The following is a 16,898-nucleotide window of genomic DNA, read 5'->3' as shown; positions in this document are numbered from 1 at the left end:
AAAGAGTCGGACACGACTGAGCGACTAACACTTTCACTTCACGCTTTCAGAGTCTGATATGTAGGAAGTGCTGAAAATGTGAGAGCCATTATTGTTGTTGTGTCTCCCTGGTGGCTCAGATGGTAAAGAATCTGCCTGCCATGCAGAAGACTTGGGTTCAAACCCTTGGTCAGGAAAATCCCCTAGAGAAAGGAATGGCTACCCACTCCAGTATTCTTGCCTGGAGAATTCCACGGATATAGGAACCTGGTGGGTTACAGTCCACAGAGTCGCAAAGAGTTCTACACAACTGAGCGACTAACACTTTTACTTTTTTCAAGCCTGCATTTTCACACAGAATTATCCCACTGTTGCCGCCACAAAGCCCTCTTTCCCATCTCCCTCTCCCATCTGACCATCTCCCTCACACCCATCCTGCCTTTGCCTGGTTCACCCACTGTTGCTCCCTCCTCAGTGCCACCCTGGCTCCTCCTGCAACATTTCCCATCTCCCAGGAAGTGTTTCTGGCCCCGGCACACCCCCTTGCCCATCTGCTGTCTCCCACTTGCCTTCACACAGAAGGCCCCCTCACCATCATTGCCATCATGCCATCCCATCGCAGAGTGCTTCCTCTAGTGGGACAAGGGCTACTGCTGTTTTACAAGCTCCATGGAGCATCTGGTCCCAGACAAGGAATATCGGAGAGAGAAATACCTACGTGTATCCAGGCATGGCTGAGGCTTAGAGAGGAATGCAAAAGAAGCTAAGAAGCTTTGAGTACAGCAAGGAAGGCAGAACATGCAGAAAGCCTTTGGGTTGTAGAGTAGGAACTGAAAAGCATGAGATTTTCATGCTGGAGCTTATTTGAGACAAAGAGTGAAGTCTGACATTGTGCCCTCCTTTGTCCATTTCCCCATCCCAATTCAGGACTGGAACTTCCCCTTTTACTTCCTGTTGAACCTCATTCTTAAAAACCTCAATTTCCCTGAATGAGGCATAAATGACCAGGAATAGTGTGACATCCTCTCTTCCCTATTTCTAAGGGCATGGATATTCTAACCAGGATTAAAGTCCTATAAAATCAATAAAGCACCAGTAGGGAAGTATCAGGCATTATCCTCCAGACAAGAGAGGATGGAGAGAGGCCTGCTTAGACCTAAAACTCCCTCCATGTAGGAAAGTCAACCACTTCGCTCTGGTGAGTGATTGGAAGTAATGATTAGCAGAAGGAGACATTTTAAATCGTTTCTAGAAGGAAAAGATAACCTCACAAAGCACTTTTCCAGCTGGATCCACAGTCACTCTTGAGGTTCACATGGGGAATTAATGGAAAGTGTGAAGATAACATGGTGGTTTGGGGGACCTGGCCACCCACTATATATCATTAGCGAGAAAAGGCCATCAGACCCCAGATGAATCCATAGGAACAGCATCCACAATGAGTGAGAGCCCCGCCCAGCTCTGAGCTGCTCAAGGCCCACAGTGAATCACCGTATTGAGGGAAAACAGGGAGTCTGACCACAAAGAAGGTCTGCCATTCTTACTTCAGGAGGATTCATGGAAGGAATCCAGGGAGTTTTCCCAGAAGACAAGATTGCTGGTCTTTGGGGAGGGAGGAGAGAGTTTTGTAAATGAGTTGACAAGAAAGTGAGGTTCAGATATCTGCAGAGCCCTCATACATGCTGATGTGTGGAACTCACAGGGACATGTGCTTTTGTGAAGACACAGATTTTTTACACGAAGAATTCTGGGTCAGCCAGACCTGGCAAAAGAACAAGACGTCTTGCTGAACATCCACTTGGAGATTGTGGACTAGCCGAAGTGAGGGCTCTGTGGTTGCGGTAGTTGGATAGATGAATGGATGATGGATGGATGGACTGGCAGATGTATGTATGTATATATGGAGAGTTCAGCAAAGGTGTCGTGGGATGGATAAATACATCTAAATGGATGGATAGAGGGAAGGACATACAAATGGGTGTGTATATAAAGATATATGGGTGGTAGATGGATGGCTTCCGAGGTTCTACAATTACATGGTAATTTGGGCAAGGATTACCTAGTCTTCAGGATTTCACAGATCATTAAAATCTAGGGCATTGACATAAAGTTACCAGCTTCTCATTTTGTCGTTAAGAACATCAGTATAAATAACTACCACGTATTGGAACAGATGAAACAGATCAGAATGAAATAAAGAGCAGTCATTCCCAAGCAGGGATCATCAATAATCTCTCTCTTCCTCTGTCTCTTTGACATTCATTTTACGTTAGTATTTTTAGATATTGTCCACATTTTTCTGATTTAATTGGTGCAGGTTTGAGAATGAGCGATAACGTGTGTTGTTTTCAATAACATCTCCTGAGCCACAGACTCTAATAACTAAAAGGGAATGAATTTACACCTGGGGTAAAACACTCATTGCCTTTGAGTCCAGGCAGGTACCATAGTTGAAGCGGGTGTGGTGTGGACTGGGGAACGAAGGGACAGTGAAAACCTGAGAGTCCACACTCCCCGAGAGACAGCAGGGCAGCCTCAGCCCCAGCCGACTGTCACCACACAAGGCAAACCCAAGGTGGCTGGCTAGATATTCTGACCTATATTGAGAGAAGTTGGATGTATGACTTTTTTGATGAACCGCATGATTAAAAAATATTTGCCAGGAATTCCCTGGTGGCCCAGTGGTTAAGAATTTGCCTGCCAATGCAGGGGACATGGGTTTCAATCCCTGGCCCAGGAACTAGGATCCCACATGCCACAGGACAGGAAGGCCTAGGCGAGTCACAGCTACTGAGCCTGTGTTCTACAGCCCAAGCTCACAAGAGAAGCCACGGCCATGAGAAGCCCACGCATCTCAACTAGAGGGTAGCCCCTACTCGCTGCAACTAGAGAAAGTCCACACACAGCAACAAAGACCCAGCACAACCGAATAAATAAATACAGGTATTTGCAACTAATTTTTTAAACTGGATTTGTCTCCAGGCTATCAGCCTTGGTCCAATCAATAAACACACACACACACCTGTGGATCCAGTTTGGTCCATGGGTCATGGGTTTGCAATTTCTGCTCTAGATACCAGAGTTGGGATGGGCGGAGGTGGAAAAAGCACCAAAAGGGACCACTAGCGAGCTTCTCTGATTAAGATGAGGGTCGAGGAGGGGCACTGAGAAAAAAAGCCACTGAATTCCTCCTGGTGAATAATTTCTCCGCAGTCTATTTCCGAAAGAGCTGTAATTCGGGCTCTGAACAACCTATGATTTACATCCCAGCCGGTGTAAAAGATATTGTGCTGAGCCTTCCGAGTGTGCTCTGTGTGTTTGTATAAATCTCCCTACTCAAAATATCTCCCACAGTTGACTGACAGCCCGTGTAATTTAGCAGAAGGCTAAAAATTAAAATCTTCGAGCCTGCTGAGGGAGAGAAAGAATACAGTAACACTACCGCACCGCCCCCTCGCCCGGCCCGGGCTCGGCAGATGCCAGGGCTGTTCATTTTGGAGACGGAACAAAATATTTGTATTTAGATTTATTAAGTCATTATTCCACCATTTGTTCCAATGCGCTTTATTAAAACCAGATCTCATCTCTGTTTTGAAAGTATTACCTGATTTACATAAGCCGGTCCCAGCCCTAATTACCGCTTCCTTTCGTGTCTTTTCATTTCGAGGGAGCTTTGCTCTCCCCTCCTGTTTTTGTCGCCTGCCTTTATGGCCCATATGTCTGCCTTGAGATAGCAAGAATCTTCAACCTATAAATAGACGGTTCAGAACAGCCCCGCTGCCAGTTATCTGTCCACACATCAACATTACCATAATTGCAACAGTGAATGTGTAATCTCTCTAATCACACGTTCCAGTCGGAAAACTGGATTGGGTTTCATAAATTGTATAATTTGAGGCTTTCCTGAGCTAACCACTGGGTGGGTAGGCTGCTGTGGGTCATCCAGGGCTTGGCCGTGCCCCGCAGCCTGGCCTGGCCACCAGGGTGGCAGAGTGACATACACACCTGTGGATAATGGTAGTGCTACCCTGGCTCTGGAATGAGGATGTCTGGGGAATAGGAGAAGCGTAACTTTTTGAGGCCTATTGAGAGGCTGGCCCTTTGCACAGGCTCTTTTCTGATTTTCCTTCCATTAACCTTTTAGGGAAAATACCATAAACACTTGCTTCTTACAGATGACACCAAGGCTCTGAGAGGTTGAGTGAGTATCTGAGGGTCACACAGTAAACAGCTGAGACTCAGATGCATGTCTGAGATTCCATATGCCACTCTCGGTTAAGCAGCTTTCATTTACAACACAGCACAGCTGAAGGCTTCAGTGGATTCCATTTTTTGTTCCTCCAAAGTGCTTTCATTTCTGTCATTTTAGCTAATCCCCAGGACCAACCAAAGAGGTTTTTATAGATAACAGAACTGAGAGGTTAAGTACACTGTCCAGGGTCACACAGCTTGTGAAGTAGAACCGGGATTCCAGTCTAGGCTGGCTCCCACACTTTTGAGTGTTATTCCTAAAGCTTCCACAGCCCAAGTGCTGACTGGGGGTCTCTCTTTCCTCTTGCAGAGCCTTTGTTTTCTTTGCCGGCCTCTCAGAAGGATGCTGTAATTGGCTTGATGTCAGCAGACAGAGCCCTGGAGACAGGTGGAGAGAGAAGAGCAGCCGGCCTTCTGCCGGCACCCCAGAACCCCTGGGGACAACTCTCTCTCTCAAGCCTGGCGGGGGCCCAAGGAAACTGCCTCTGAAGCCCTCCACAGAGCTGCTGGGCCAAGGGCTTCTCTTGTTTTGTCTCAGGAGCTTCCTCTGGTCAATGTTATTCAAACTCAAGGTCTTTGGAGTAAGATGAGGAGGCTGATGACACCCTGATAGATGGACTGTTCCCCACAGACAGAGCGCCACTCAGGCTGTGCCTGGTAATTGCGCAGCTTTGCAAAATTTCAGATGTCTATTAGCGGCTTTAAATTGGGCGCTAATCAAATGATGGCCTTGTTACCGGGACGCTCCTTAGGGCCTCCCTCCCTCTTTCCCCCAGCCCTGTTTCTCTCAAAAGGAACTGTCTAATTCAACCCATTTAATTTTTCCAGATGAGGAAACTGACACTCAGAAAGGGGTAGAAACTCAAAGTGTAAGTACGTCCCTAGTTCTTTTTGTGATGGTTGTTGAGCTACGTGTGTGTGTGTGCCCTCACACACACACACATACACACACACACACACACACACACACACACACACACATCCCCCTACATTCCATCTCTCCATTTGTTAACTGGGTCTCCAAGCTCCTTTACCCCATTCTGAAGCACTTTAGCCAGCATTTTAGGCAAGAAGTTGGAGCCCAGAGTTTCCCTCCTCCCAGCCCTGTCCTTAGAGTGTCCCCAGGCCCCCAAGGAGTCAGAAAGCTTAGTTTTGGGGACTTCCCTGGTGGCGCAGTGGATGAGAATCTGCCTACCAACGCAGGGGACATGGGTTCAATCCCTGGTCGAGGAGGATTCCACATGCTGTGGAGCAACTAGGCCCACGGGCCACAACTATTGAGCCTGTGCTCTAAGGCCCGTGCTGCACAAGAGAAGCCGCTGAAAGGAGAAGCAGAGCACCGCAACGAAGAGTAGCCCCCACTCGCCGAAACTAGAAAATACCTCCTGGGAAGCAACGCAGACCCAGTGCAACTAGAAAGAAAGAACTAATGAAAAAAAGTTTTTTAAAAAAGAAAACTTTGTTTTCAAGTGACTCTGTCATGGCCTCTGACCCGTGGGTGACCCACCATGAGCTTGCCCTCTATCTCTGGGCATCAGAGCCTGGCCCAGCAGGTGGAGATGAGGACTTTGTACTCCTTCACTTCCCCTGCACAAGGTCTCTGAGCACCAAAGACAGTCCCAGGAACAACTGGGATGAGTGAGCCGACCCCTGAGCTGGCCCCCGCCCAGGAAATGGGAGGGAGTGAATGGATCACTGCTCTCAGAGTATGGTCCGCAGACCACAGCAGCAGCACCTGGGAGCCAGTTGGAAGGGCAGATGCCTGGGCTCCAGCCGGCCCTGGTGAATCAGAATCTCAGAGTGTGTGTGTGTGTGTGTGTGTGTGTGTGTGTGTGTGTGTGTTGGGGGCCTGTTTCAGCAGGTCCTTTCGTGTTTCAGTGCGAGTTTGAGAATGGTGGGTCCTGATCAGCTGATGCCTGGAGATCCTTCCCAGATGGAGAGTCCTAAGAGTCCATTCTCCCTGTGATTGTTCAGGCCCATCTCACACATTCACACCTTACCATCCTCAACAGGATGACTTTCTCCCACCACATGTCTTCTGTAGCGTCTTAAGAATAATGCTCCTCAAGTGCTCAACATGCTGCTTTCTGTTCTGTCATCTCCCCCACTGGATCCTGAGCTGCTGCCTCATCTTCGGGCTCCACATCTCCCTGGAATGCCTGGCGCACAGCAGGTGTGCAGAGCGTGTGTGGGTGTGCATTAATTGCACTGACCACTGGGTCCCCAAGAAACAGGCTCTGTGGCTGACTCTGTTGTTGTTCTGGACTCTCAGGGAGACTCTGCCTCATTTTACAGCCAGCAAGGCTCTATTATCATTTTTCCTGGAGTCAGACACAACTGAAGTGAGTTAGCAGCAGCAGCAGCAGCTGGGGTTCTGAGGGCTGGCCCCACAGGAATCTCTCAGGTCACAGCAGAGAGCTCCCCTCTCCTTCCCTGTTTCCCCTAGTGCCCACCTACGCCTGGCTGAGACCACCCAGTTGAGACATGTCAGGCTGGGACATATTAGTCATACCTGGTGGCAGCTTAGCTCAGCCTAGAAAGATGCCTGTGGTGACATCCTACACTGGTCCTGACCCAGATCTGGAGAGCTCATCGAGGGCTCATGAGCCAGTTCCCTAGGGGAGGGGAAGGGCTCCTCCCCTCTCTGAGAAGTGACCAAGCAGTTTGGGGAAGGGGGGCCTGCAGTGCCCTAGCAAGCCTGGTCTCCTCCAGGTCCCAAATAGGTTCACCTCCTCCAGGAAGTCCTCCTTGGTGCCCTGACCCAGGAGGCAGGAGAGGTGGGTTTTCTCACGTGCCCCCTCCCCACACCCCAGCAAGTTCCTATTCTTGGTGCCTCAGGACCTCAGAGTCATGTGGGATTGAGACTTACCTGCCTGGGGGTGAGCAAGTTGCCCCCCTGGTTGGCCAGTTCCACATCCTGAAAAAGAAAGTAATAAAGCTGGAATGCCACCCCAACCCCCACACCTCCTCCGCTTCCCTCTCCCCGTTCACCCAGGTGGTACTCACATCATCAGCTCCCTGTGCCTCAGGGGTCTACCACATGCTCTTCCCTCTGCTGTGCCCCCTTCCCCCCACCCCCACCCCCCACCCACTGCCTGAAGCATTTCAAGCACATCAGCCGGAGCTAGGGGCTGGGATGGCAGGGGTGGGGAGTGGGTGAGGGGGCTGGGGGCAGGTGGTCCAGAGTGGGATGGAGTATGGAGGACACCTGTCCAGTGAAATGGTATGGGAAAATAAAAGATAACAAAAATCATGCCCTGCCATTAAGCTGCTGTGTGACTTTGTGTGAGCCCCTTGCCCAATCTGGGCCCATCAGATAAAAGGCTTGGGTTTTCTATGGCTGCAGTAGTCTCCTCTCATCATAGGAAACAACTTGGAGGGTTGTGTGTACATGTGTGTGATTCCCCCAAGAACATGTGGGGCCCACCTAACCACATTTTGCTTCACGTTCTTTGCTTCCATCCCCAGAATGTGACCTGCTCAATGAACTACTTCGAGTCTTCTCCCAGTGCCTGCTGGGGGTTGGGTCCTCTGCTGAGTTCCATTTCCCACCAAGAGGCTCCTCCCCTGATTGGCCAATGCTTAACAAGGATTAGCCAAGTGTGTGAAGAGCTCAGGGGGATCGTCCTTCTTAGATGGCTTGGAGAGCCCCCGTGGGCAGAAGGTACATCCCTAGGGTGCAGGCTGGGAGGCGGAGATGGCAGAGAAAGCCCTGCTGGCTTCTCTGGCAGGTGCAGCCAGAGTGGTGTCTTGTTACCGAGTCTCTGAGCTAGCCAGTGCACCTCTGGAATGTGAACAAGATAAGTCGGGAGATTTCCTGTCGACACTTGTCCTGGAGAGAGGGTCCCGGCTTCTGGTCTCAAGCTGTACAACACTTGGGCAGGTTGGCTCCACAGGAGTCCCTGGTGCTCACGGGGAGGGGGGGCCTTGTATCAGCAGAGCCAGGCCTCCCCCTGCCCCCTGCCCACCACCCAAGGTGCAGGCAGGATTCCTGGTGGTAGGCCCCGGGGGGTCGTGAGGCGACCCGGAGCCCCTGTTCCAACCCTCTGCAGGGGAGCCCTGGCCGTGGATGATGCAGACCCAGATCAGACTGCTGGTCCCGTCCTCAGGGAAAGGCCTAGAACAGGCAGCCCCTACATGAGGCCCTACTGTGTGCTGGGCAGTATGTGAAGTTTTCCCACACTCCCTTTTATCCCTACCATACGACTGAGAGGAAAAGGAAAATGAAATAACTTGCTCTGAATTACAACCATGCCCGTCTTTTGCCAAAGTCTGGGGCCCCAACCTCGGGTCCAACGTCCCATCCACAGGGGCGCGTGCCTGGCCCGAACTCCCTCAAGAGCTGACAGCCTCAAATATGACAAATATTTGACAAGTATGCCTCAGCTCAGTGATTCAAGAGGCGGCCAAGTCTAGATCAGGGGGTCTGACGAGCCCAGTTAACTCCGGGCATCCTGCGGCCCTGGCAGGGAACATGCTCCCGCTTACAGCTCCTCCGTGGTGGTGGTGGTGGTGTCCAGCTGGCCGGGTGACTCAACAGCCTGATTCCCACAATCTGGGAGGGTGAGCGTCCTCCCCCAGAGTCAGCTTGGCTTTGTTGGCATGTCTGGGGGTACCTCAGCAGCCAGCAGCCCGCCCCCCAAACCCATCAGCACAGCCCTGGGGCTCGGGCCAGCCTCCCCACAGCTCAATCACGGTGCTTGCCCTCTTTCTCAGCCTGCTGCCCTCTCCCCTGAGATCAGAGGCCACTTCTAAATTCCTCTGGCCACCTCAAGCCTCCCCTTGGCCAGGCTGTGGTGATTTCCTTGGCTCCAGCCCCAGAGCCCCCGTCCTGCCCCCAAGAAGAGTTCATCTCCCAGAGTAAACAGCTTGCTTGCCAGGCTCCGGGCCCCCGCCCCCAATGGTTTAGAGCAAGTCCTGTGTAAAGAGAGGGCTCAGGCCCAGCGGGCACATGGAAGCCAGAGAGGGAAGTGGATCTTGGCTGGACTTTCAAACGGGATGTGTGGGAGGGCGAGATATGGTTAGCCAGTGCAGGTAGGGTGCAAGACCATCTGCTCCGTCCAAGAGAAACACAGCGCCACGCTGCAGCTCTCACCCTAGGAGGCGGCCAGCCGGAGAGAGCTGCACTGCGACCTTGAGGAAGGCTGTGACCTTGAGTGAAGCTGGCAGCTTTCACATCCTCTCCCCACATCTGTAAAATGGGCACAACTGCTCCTGCCGGCCAGGGTAATACAACACAACACACACAACTTTCTCTCTAAAGGGGCTGGCTGGCAGGAGGCCTGCTCCAAAATGCTCCAGACACGATTATTTCTTTCCATTCCGTGCACGAGTCCAACAGGCTTTGTGTAATCTTCTCATTTCACATTCGTCATTCTGGGAGCCTGTGGGAAGGGATGTACAAGGCACTTTGCAAACGGTGCCGAGATCTTTGTGCTGGGCGGGCGTTTGTGCTCCTGTCCTCCCAGCAACCCCCGGGGGAGTGGGCAGACCTCACCCATCCCCCAGACCTCCCACCTCAACACACATGCTTGATCCAGCGAGGAGCCAGAGGTCACAAACAGGAAGATCATTCCACAAATTAGTATGGCTACAGAAGCTAACTTTGTTGAGTCCTAAGTAAGTGCCAACCATTGGGGGTGGCACTTGGTAACACCGAGGTGCAGAAGTTCTGCCAGAAAGTCTCATGGGGCAGAGGTGGAGGAGGGTGCCTACATCCCAGACAAGTGTAAAACAGGCTGAAGAGAGGTGTGGCCACCTTGCCTAGAGGATTCTGTTTCAGTGAGAAATTAGTTCTGAGTGGAGCATCCTGGAGGAGGGCCCGAGGACTCTGAAGGATGAGCAGGAGTTTGCAGGGTAAAGTGAGAGAAAGGGCATGGAGGCCCCATGCCCTGGCCAACCAGGGGGCTAGGAGGCTCTTTCAGAACCTTCCGGCGTAGGGAGGAGCCTCGGTGCTCCTCACAGGTGACTCTGCAGGTATGGAGAGGCCTCTGGGGGACATCAAGACACACCCACCAAGGAGGGACATGTGTGAAACCTATGACCCAGCCTCAACCTTCCAGGAACTGGTTGGGTGAGACGAGGCTCACCCCTGGCATATTTCAAGAGCAGTGCTAACCAGCTGGGCTCCAGCTATGGGCGTGGCCTGAGAGATCAGATCTTCTTTCTCAGTGACTCTGCCGACCCCTGGACAAGCAGACCCTTGTACCAGGTGTGCACACTAATTCCGGAGACTCAGAGGCGTTCCCCTCCCCGCCATCAAGGAAGCCCCGCGATGATCCAACTCTTGTATTCTACAGGTAGGGAAACTTGGGGGGGAATGGACTCCCAGAGGTCCGCATGAGTCAGGGCAGAACTGGACTGAGACTGCTGGCTTCTACGGGTTCTCTCATGGGCACCTGGCTGCTGTCGCTTTCTCAATACATGTCCCTGTGCAGACGCAGTCTTCAGGGTTCATGATGGAAGGGAGCTTGCATTTTCCAGGAAAAACCTGCTCCCTCCTCAAGACTCCTTTCTTAGTAAAACCTTCTCACGCTGGTCCCCCATGAGCAGTCCTGCTGGTCAGCTGTATCTCCATAGCTCCATGGCAGGTCCCAGCATCCACCCAGGTTATACACAGGCATCCTCCCCCCCGCCCCCCAGCACTCTCCATGACCACCGCTGGCTGGATTTGACTCATTCCAATACAATCTTATCCCTTTATCAACAAGAGTCCACGCCCTCCTCACCCCGCTGCTAGGGCTATTACCACAGCTAATAAAATATTTCTAAAGCATATAAACAGGTGGCTTTTCTGCTTAAAATCTTGCAGAGCTACCCAGTGGCCTTGAAAATTAAGTTCATGCTGTCTATATGGTTTACAGGGACACTCGTGGCCAGTCCTATCTGCCCAGCATTGCCCCCACCTGCTTCATGCCCACTCCATCTCAGCAGTAGCTGGGCAAAGGCTCCTTGCTTCTAGATAATTCGTTTCCACCCATCTTTCTGTCCAGAGGGATGAGATGTGCGTGGGCCAGCTGAATACACTTTTACCTTAAGCTTGGCTTTTGTGTTTGGTTTTTAAATCCAGTTCCCCTTCGACAGAAACGTTCTCAAGTCCTCCTTTCTATTCTGGATTTTGGGAAACCCTCACACACAAGAGAATCATTTGTAAACATCCTTCCATGGTGGTTTCCTTCCATAGGCTCACACAACTTTTTTTATGTCGAGAGTTTTTCTGGGGCTTGAAATGAAAGTCATGAGAAAGGGTCATTATGAGCATCAATGTCTAGCAGTGTGCAGTGACCCATTGGCTGATGAATAAATAACGTAATCAAGAAGTTCAACCCATGGATTCATCAGGAACAAGGGCTGATATTCAAAGTCCCAGACAGTTCAGTTGGAAGAATAATAAACGCGCAGCTGAGATGGGAGTCTGGGACCCCCCCTCCCCAGCCCCCGCCCAGGCTCTGCTTCATGGCAGACCTCACAAAAGCACAGCCCAAACGAGCCTCATTCCTGGGCTCTCATAACTGGACTTGCAGCTTTCTCGAACAACGCTCCCTGTGTTATGTCTGCAGTTTGTAGGATCTGATAAGAGACTGGATTCAAAGTTCAAAAGGGACCACACTTTGTAAATAGTTTCAAAGAGAAGCAGTCCTTATGCCTGGGAGGAGATACATGGTAGGAGATGAGACAGCCTTCAAGTTAGACAAGCTAAGGGGGAATCCCAGAGCCACTCTGTGGACCACGGCAAATTGCTGAATTTCTCCATCCCTGTCCTTATCTGCATGGTGGAGACCGTAATGAACTCACTTCCTTGGGTGGTAGTCAGTGATAATATGCAAATAAGCATATAGTCTGTGCTCAGTAAATAGTATTTGTGGAGGGGGTGATTGCCAATGAAACTGCTAAAGTGAGCAGAACAGCTTATCCATACTTGTTGAAGATAATTATTGGCAGAACGAGACCATCACTGTGACAACAAATGGTATAGACCAGGCACCTAGAACGGCAGTTCAGGACTCCCCTGGTGGCCCAGTGGGTAAGAATCCCCCCACCAGTGCAGGGGACACAGGTTCAATCCCTGGTCCAAGAAGATCCCATACGCCCAAGGGCAACCTTCATGCTGCAACTACCAGAGCCCTCGTGCCTATAGCCTGCGCTCTGCGACAAGAGAAGCCACTGCAATGAGAAGTCCGTGCATTGCAATGAAGAGGAGCGCCCACTCACTGGAACTAGCAGAAGCCCACACATGGCAACAAAGACCCTCATTTATTTATAGCCTAAATAAACAAAATAATAATTTAAAAAAAAGAAGAAGAAGAAGAACTGCAGCTCAGAAAGGGAGACCTTGAGTCAAAGCCCACACAAGGACAAGTGGCAGATGCAAAGGGCTGATTATGGACCCCAAAGAGATCAAGTCCTAACCCCTAAAGTCTGTATAAAATTGACCTTATTTGAATAAAAAGGATAGGTGGAGGTATGATTAAGGACTTTGAGGTGGGGAGGTTACCATGGATTGTCCAGTGAATCTTCAATGCAATCACAACTGTGTTTTTAAGGAACAGGCAGGACTTCCCTGGTGGTCCAGTGATTAAGAATTCACTTGCCAAAGCAGGGACACAGGTTCGATCCCTGATTTGGGAAGATCCCACATGCCATAAGGCAACCAAGCCAGTGCACCACCGCTACTGAGTCTGAGCACCCTGAAGTCCATGCTCTGCAACAGGAGAAGCCACTGCAATGAGATGCCCATGCACGGCAACTAAAGAGCAGCCCCCAATCACTGCAACTAGAGAAAGTCCTCACATGGCAACAGAGACCAAGCGCAGCCAAAAATAAATTAAAACTTTTAAAAAAGAGAGACGGGGGAGACTTGATACACAAAAACAGAGGGGAAGGTGATATGAAGACAGAAGAGTGAGAATTGAAAGTGCTGGCATTGAAGACCAGAGTGATGGAGCCGTAAGCCAAGGGATGTTGGCAGCCACCCGAAGCTATAAGAAGCAAGGAACAGATTCTCCCCTGGAGCCTGCAGAGGGAGTGAGGCCCTGCTGACTCCTTCGTCTTGGCCCAGTGGTACTGATTAGGGATTTCTAGCCTCCAGAGCTAGGAGAGAAAAGCTTTCTGTTGTTTTAAGCCCCCAAGTTTGTGGTGATTTGCTACAGCAGCCCTAGGAAACTAATACACCCAGGGTCATAGAGTCTAGCCTATTTTACTCACAGGAAACCTAGACTCAGAGAACAGTAGCAACTCACCCAAAGCCACACAGCATGTTAGCCTCAAGACCAGGGCCAGACCGAGTTACCCAATCCCTGCCCCACTGTGCTTCCTCTTCCCTTGCCCAGCTTCCTCCCCCTAGGAGGCCTTAGACCCTTGCCCTGGACATCCTTGGTTGCCATAGTGATTTTATCTTTACTTACTGCTGCCCTTGGGTGAGACGAGCTAGTACCAAGTGCTGTCCCTGTGGTCACCAATGCCCCCTGCCCAGATGTCCACTGTGTCACAGGTTGGGTTCTTTGGGAGAAGACTCAGAGTTTGGGATGCTGGATCTTTATTAAGGATCTACACCAGGGAAGGGATCGGGGAGGAAGTAGGATTGGGAAGGAGAATCGAATTGTAGTGCAGAACTGACAAAGCCTCCGCCAGCCCCGCAGGGAGTTGTCCAGCTAGAGCAGCCCAGACCCAACACTTCCATCTGGCTCAGTCACCAGGTGCCCGCTGCCCTGAGGAGGACATGACCTCCACCTGGGTGGGTCTCTGCAGTGAAATCCATGGGGGGCCACCTGCTAACTGCCCTCCCTGCAGGTGGGCAGAAAAGCCTTCCCTAATGGAGGGCTGGCACGTGCAGACCACAGCCCAGCACTCCCAGGCATCCTACAAGCAAGGGCTGTATCCCAACAGGGCCTGGATGGCTTGCCAAACTGCAGCCCCACCCTCCCCAGTGGCCAAGACCCTCCCCACTCAAAATGGGATATGTGCACAGGTAGCCCAGATTCCACCTGGGAAGCTGTGAGAAATGCAGGCTGTTTTGGACCCCACGGTCCATCTGAGAAGCATGCTCTATCCCAGGGGTAGGACGACTCCAGGCACCAAATCCAGTAAGCACCTGACTTCATAGGTCCTTTGCGCTAAAGGTGATTTTTGCCTCTTTTACGAAAAAGAACATGTAACAGAAACTGTATGACCCCCAAAGCCTATTCAGTTATGACGTGGCCTTTTGCAGAAAACTCTCCCCAACCTCTGCTCCAGAGGGACCACCAGCAGGGGAAGATGCGGGGTGCTGAGATCTCTCCCTGGAGCCCTCCTGGTGTTTGAGGCAGCCCTCTGCCCCTTCCTCCCACATCCTGACTTCTTTCCTTCTTTACCCACCTCCTTCCCTTCTCTTCCTCCCACTTTCTTTGATTTCCTCCCCGCCCCTCCTGCCTCCTGGCTTTTCTGTTTCCAGGGTGTGTGTGTGTGTTTCTTTCTGTTGGAGCTTTCTTTCTGTTGGAGCGTGCATGTCTCAAGCTCTCTCTCACTCCTGTCTGAGACAGGCTTTGTGTCTGCACATCTCTGTCCGTCTCGCCCTGCGTCCCTCCCCACACTCCAACTAACGATCAAAAGCGTCTTCACCCTGCACCCAGGGTGGTGAGCACAGGCTGCTGTTTGGAGCAGTCGTGGGCACGGCAGGTAACCTCCTGTCTTCAGTCCTGCCACGTCTGCACCTGCTCCACGAGTGCTCACAGCTTCAGGCTTTCCCTTCTCAGCTCTGTCTGCACCATGGTCTCTCCTCGCCCCCAGATCTCCCTTCTCCACGAGGCCTTTAATCTTTGCAGCTTTTTTTTCCTTCAACATCCCCGATTCTCTTGTGAAATGCAAATTAATTAGCGTCTAATTACTCACCGGCGCTGCATGTAGAGCCTTCTCTTGTTAGGCTCCTGTCGAACAGCTCTCTCATCCGCTGAGAACCGGGCCCAAGAGGAGCAATTCCGGTTCAGGGAGGCAGACAGCAGTGAAGAGAAGGCCCTCCCCCCTGCCTCCACACTTTGTCAGCACCCACCTCATCAGTGGCTCCCAGAGACACAGCCAGGTCGGGCAGCTGCTCGCCACTCATCCTAATTGCCGGCATCATTCTGAAAATTGATGGTGCCGAGGTCAGTGAGAGGCCAGGAGTGAGACTGAGCCGCTGTCCTCAGGGAGGTGACCGTGGGGCTGAGAAGCCAAGCCCTCTTTGTGTAACAGGTGTTCCCTCGTGTGACCCTCCAGGCAGCAGGAGATGAAACAAGATCTAGTCTTGAAACTTGGACAGATTGAGTTCAAATGTGGGAGGTGAATGCCAGAGCTCCTGAGCCTATCCTAAGCCGTAGTATATAATCTCCAGTCCTGGAGAGGCGGCGGGGGCAGAAGGAAGAGAACAGGGCTCCACCAACCAATCCCTGGGAAACTTTAGGCCTGGATGCTCGAGCCTCACTTTCCTTATCTGGGAACTGATGAGAATGGGGCTAGCAAGGCGAAAAGAAGCCTCCGGCTGCAAAGTGCAGAGCATGGGCTGGGCGCAGTATAGGTGTTTCAATAAACGTCCATCTTATTTTTCTTTGCCTTTATGATCCCAAGGGGTAGATCTGTGCTGGATGGACCTGGAGTTGGATTTTTGTCCAGCACACAGCCCAGGTGGCTCAGTGGTAAGGAATCTACCTGCCAATGCAGAAGGCGCAGGAGACATGGGTTCCATCCCTGGGTCAGGAAGATCCTCTGGAGGAGGAAATGGCAACCACTCTAGTATTCTTGCCTAGGAAACCCATGGACAGAGGCACCTGGTGGGCTACAATCTGTGGGGTTGCAAGAGTCAGTCACGACTGAGCAACTGAGCACGCACATACATGCAGCCCCCACCTTGGGTCCCTGGCCCACCCTCCCAGCCTCTCCCAGTACAGTCACCACAGTCACCCCCAGGAGCTTTGTCTATCCCAGCCAATCCTTACAGAAGTTGAAAGATCAGGCTTCCACCTACTAACTGGAAGAAAGAGATCACCCTCCACTGGCCTGAATTTGGGAAACTCAGCTCTGAGAGCTAGACTCCTGAAACCCATCATCCCAGGGCTCACCCACAGAGGCTCACCCTGACAGCCCGCAACCCACCTCACCACGTCCTGAAGATCCTCAGGCTTCATAGTCTGCCTACATGGTCTGTCTGTCCCATTCCAGTCCCCTCTAGCCCCACTACCCTCACTTCAGCTGGCTTAGAGCAGCCTCACCTCTTCCCAGCTCTGATCACTTCCCTCCAGACTGAGCCCTGTTCCCCGCAAACCCCATTTCTGATGCTTATGGCTCACATGAGACCACCAAGTTCAGAATTCTCCACGTGTATTTCCTGATGGTCTGAGTAGGTGTGAGTGTGGTTCTGTTTCTCTAGCATACTGTCAGCACGTTAAAGGAGGGGGCAACTCCAGACCCCCGAGGACCATACCAGACCCCAAGAAGACTGAGTGCAGCGCAGTGCTGGCACTACAGCTCACCCAGCCAGCATCTGGGGGCCTGAGCGGATGACCTGATGTACAGCCTCACCCAACTCACTGGCACCAGCTCGGCAGATGTGTTTGATGAAGATTGGAGAAGATAGGGGTCAGAGGGCACGTGGGTGCCTCGGGCAGCCACCCTGTGCTGGGCATAGACGCTAGCCCTAAGGTCTTCCAAGTATGCACCAT

At 51.7% G+C, this 16,898-nt stretch overlaps 1 pseudogene; it reads right to left on the bottom strand.

The window, feature by feature from the left end:
- LOC109564189 (ras-related C3 botulinum toxin substrate 1-like) overlaps nt 1–16,609 on the bottom strand; it is a 47,503-nt pseudogene extending 30,894 nt beyond the window's left edge.
- Between the last annotated feature and the right edge of the window lie 289 nt (nt 16,610–16,898).

Source organism: Bos indicus, chromosome 10, assembly GCF_029378745.1.
Source record: "Bos indicus isolate NIAB-ARS_2022 breed Sahiwal x Tharparkar chromosome 10, NIAB-ARS_B.indTharparkar_mat_pri_1.0, whole genome shotgun sequence".
Lineage (NCBI taxonomy): Eukaryota > Metazoa > Chordata > Mammalia > Artiodactyla > Bovidae > Bos > Bos indicus.
This window is presented reverse-complemented; position numbering and strand designations above follow the sequence as displayed.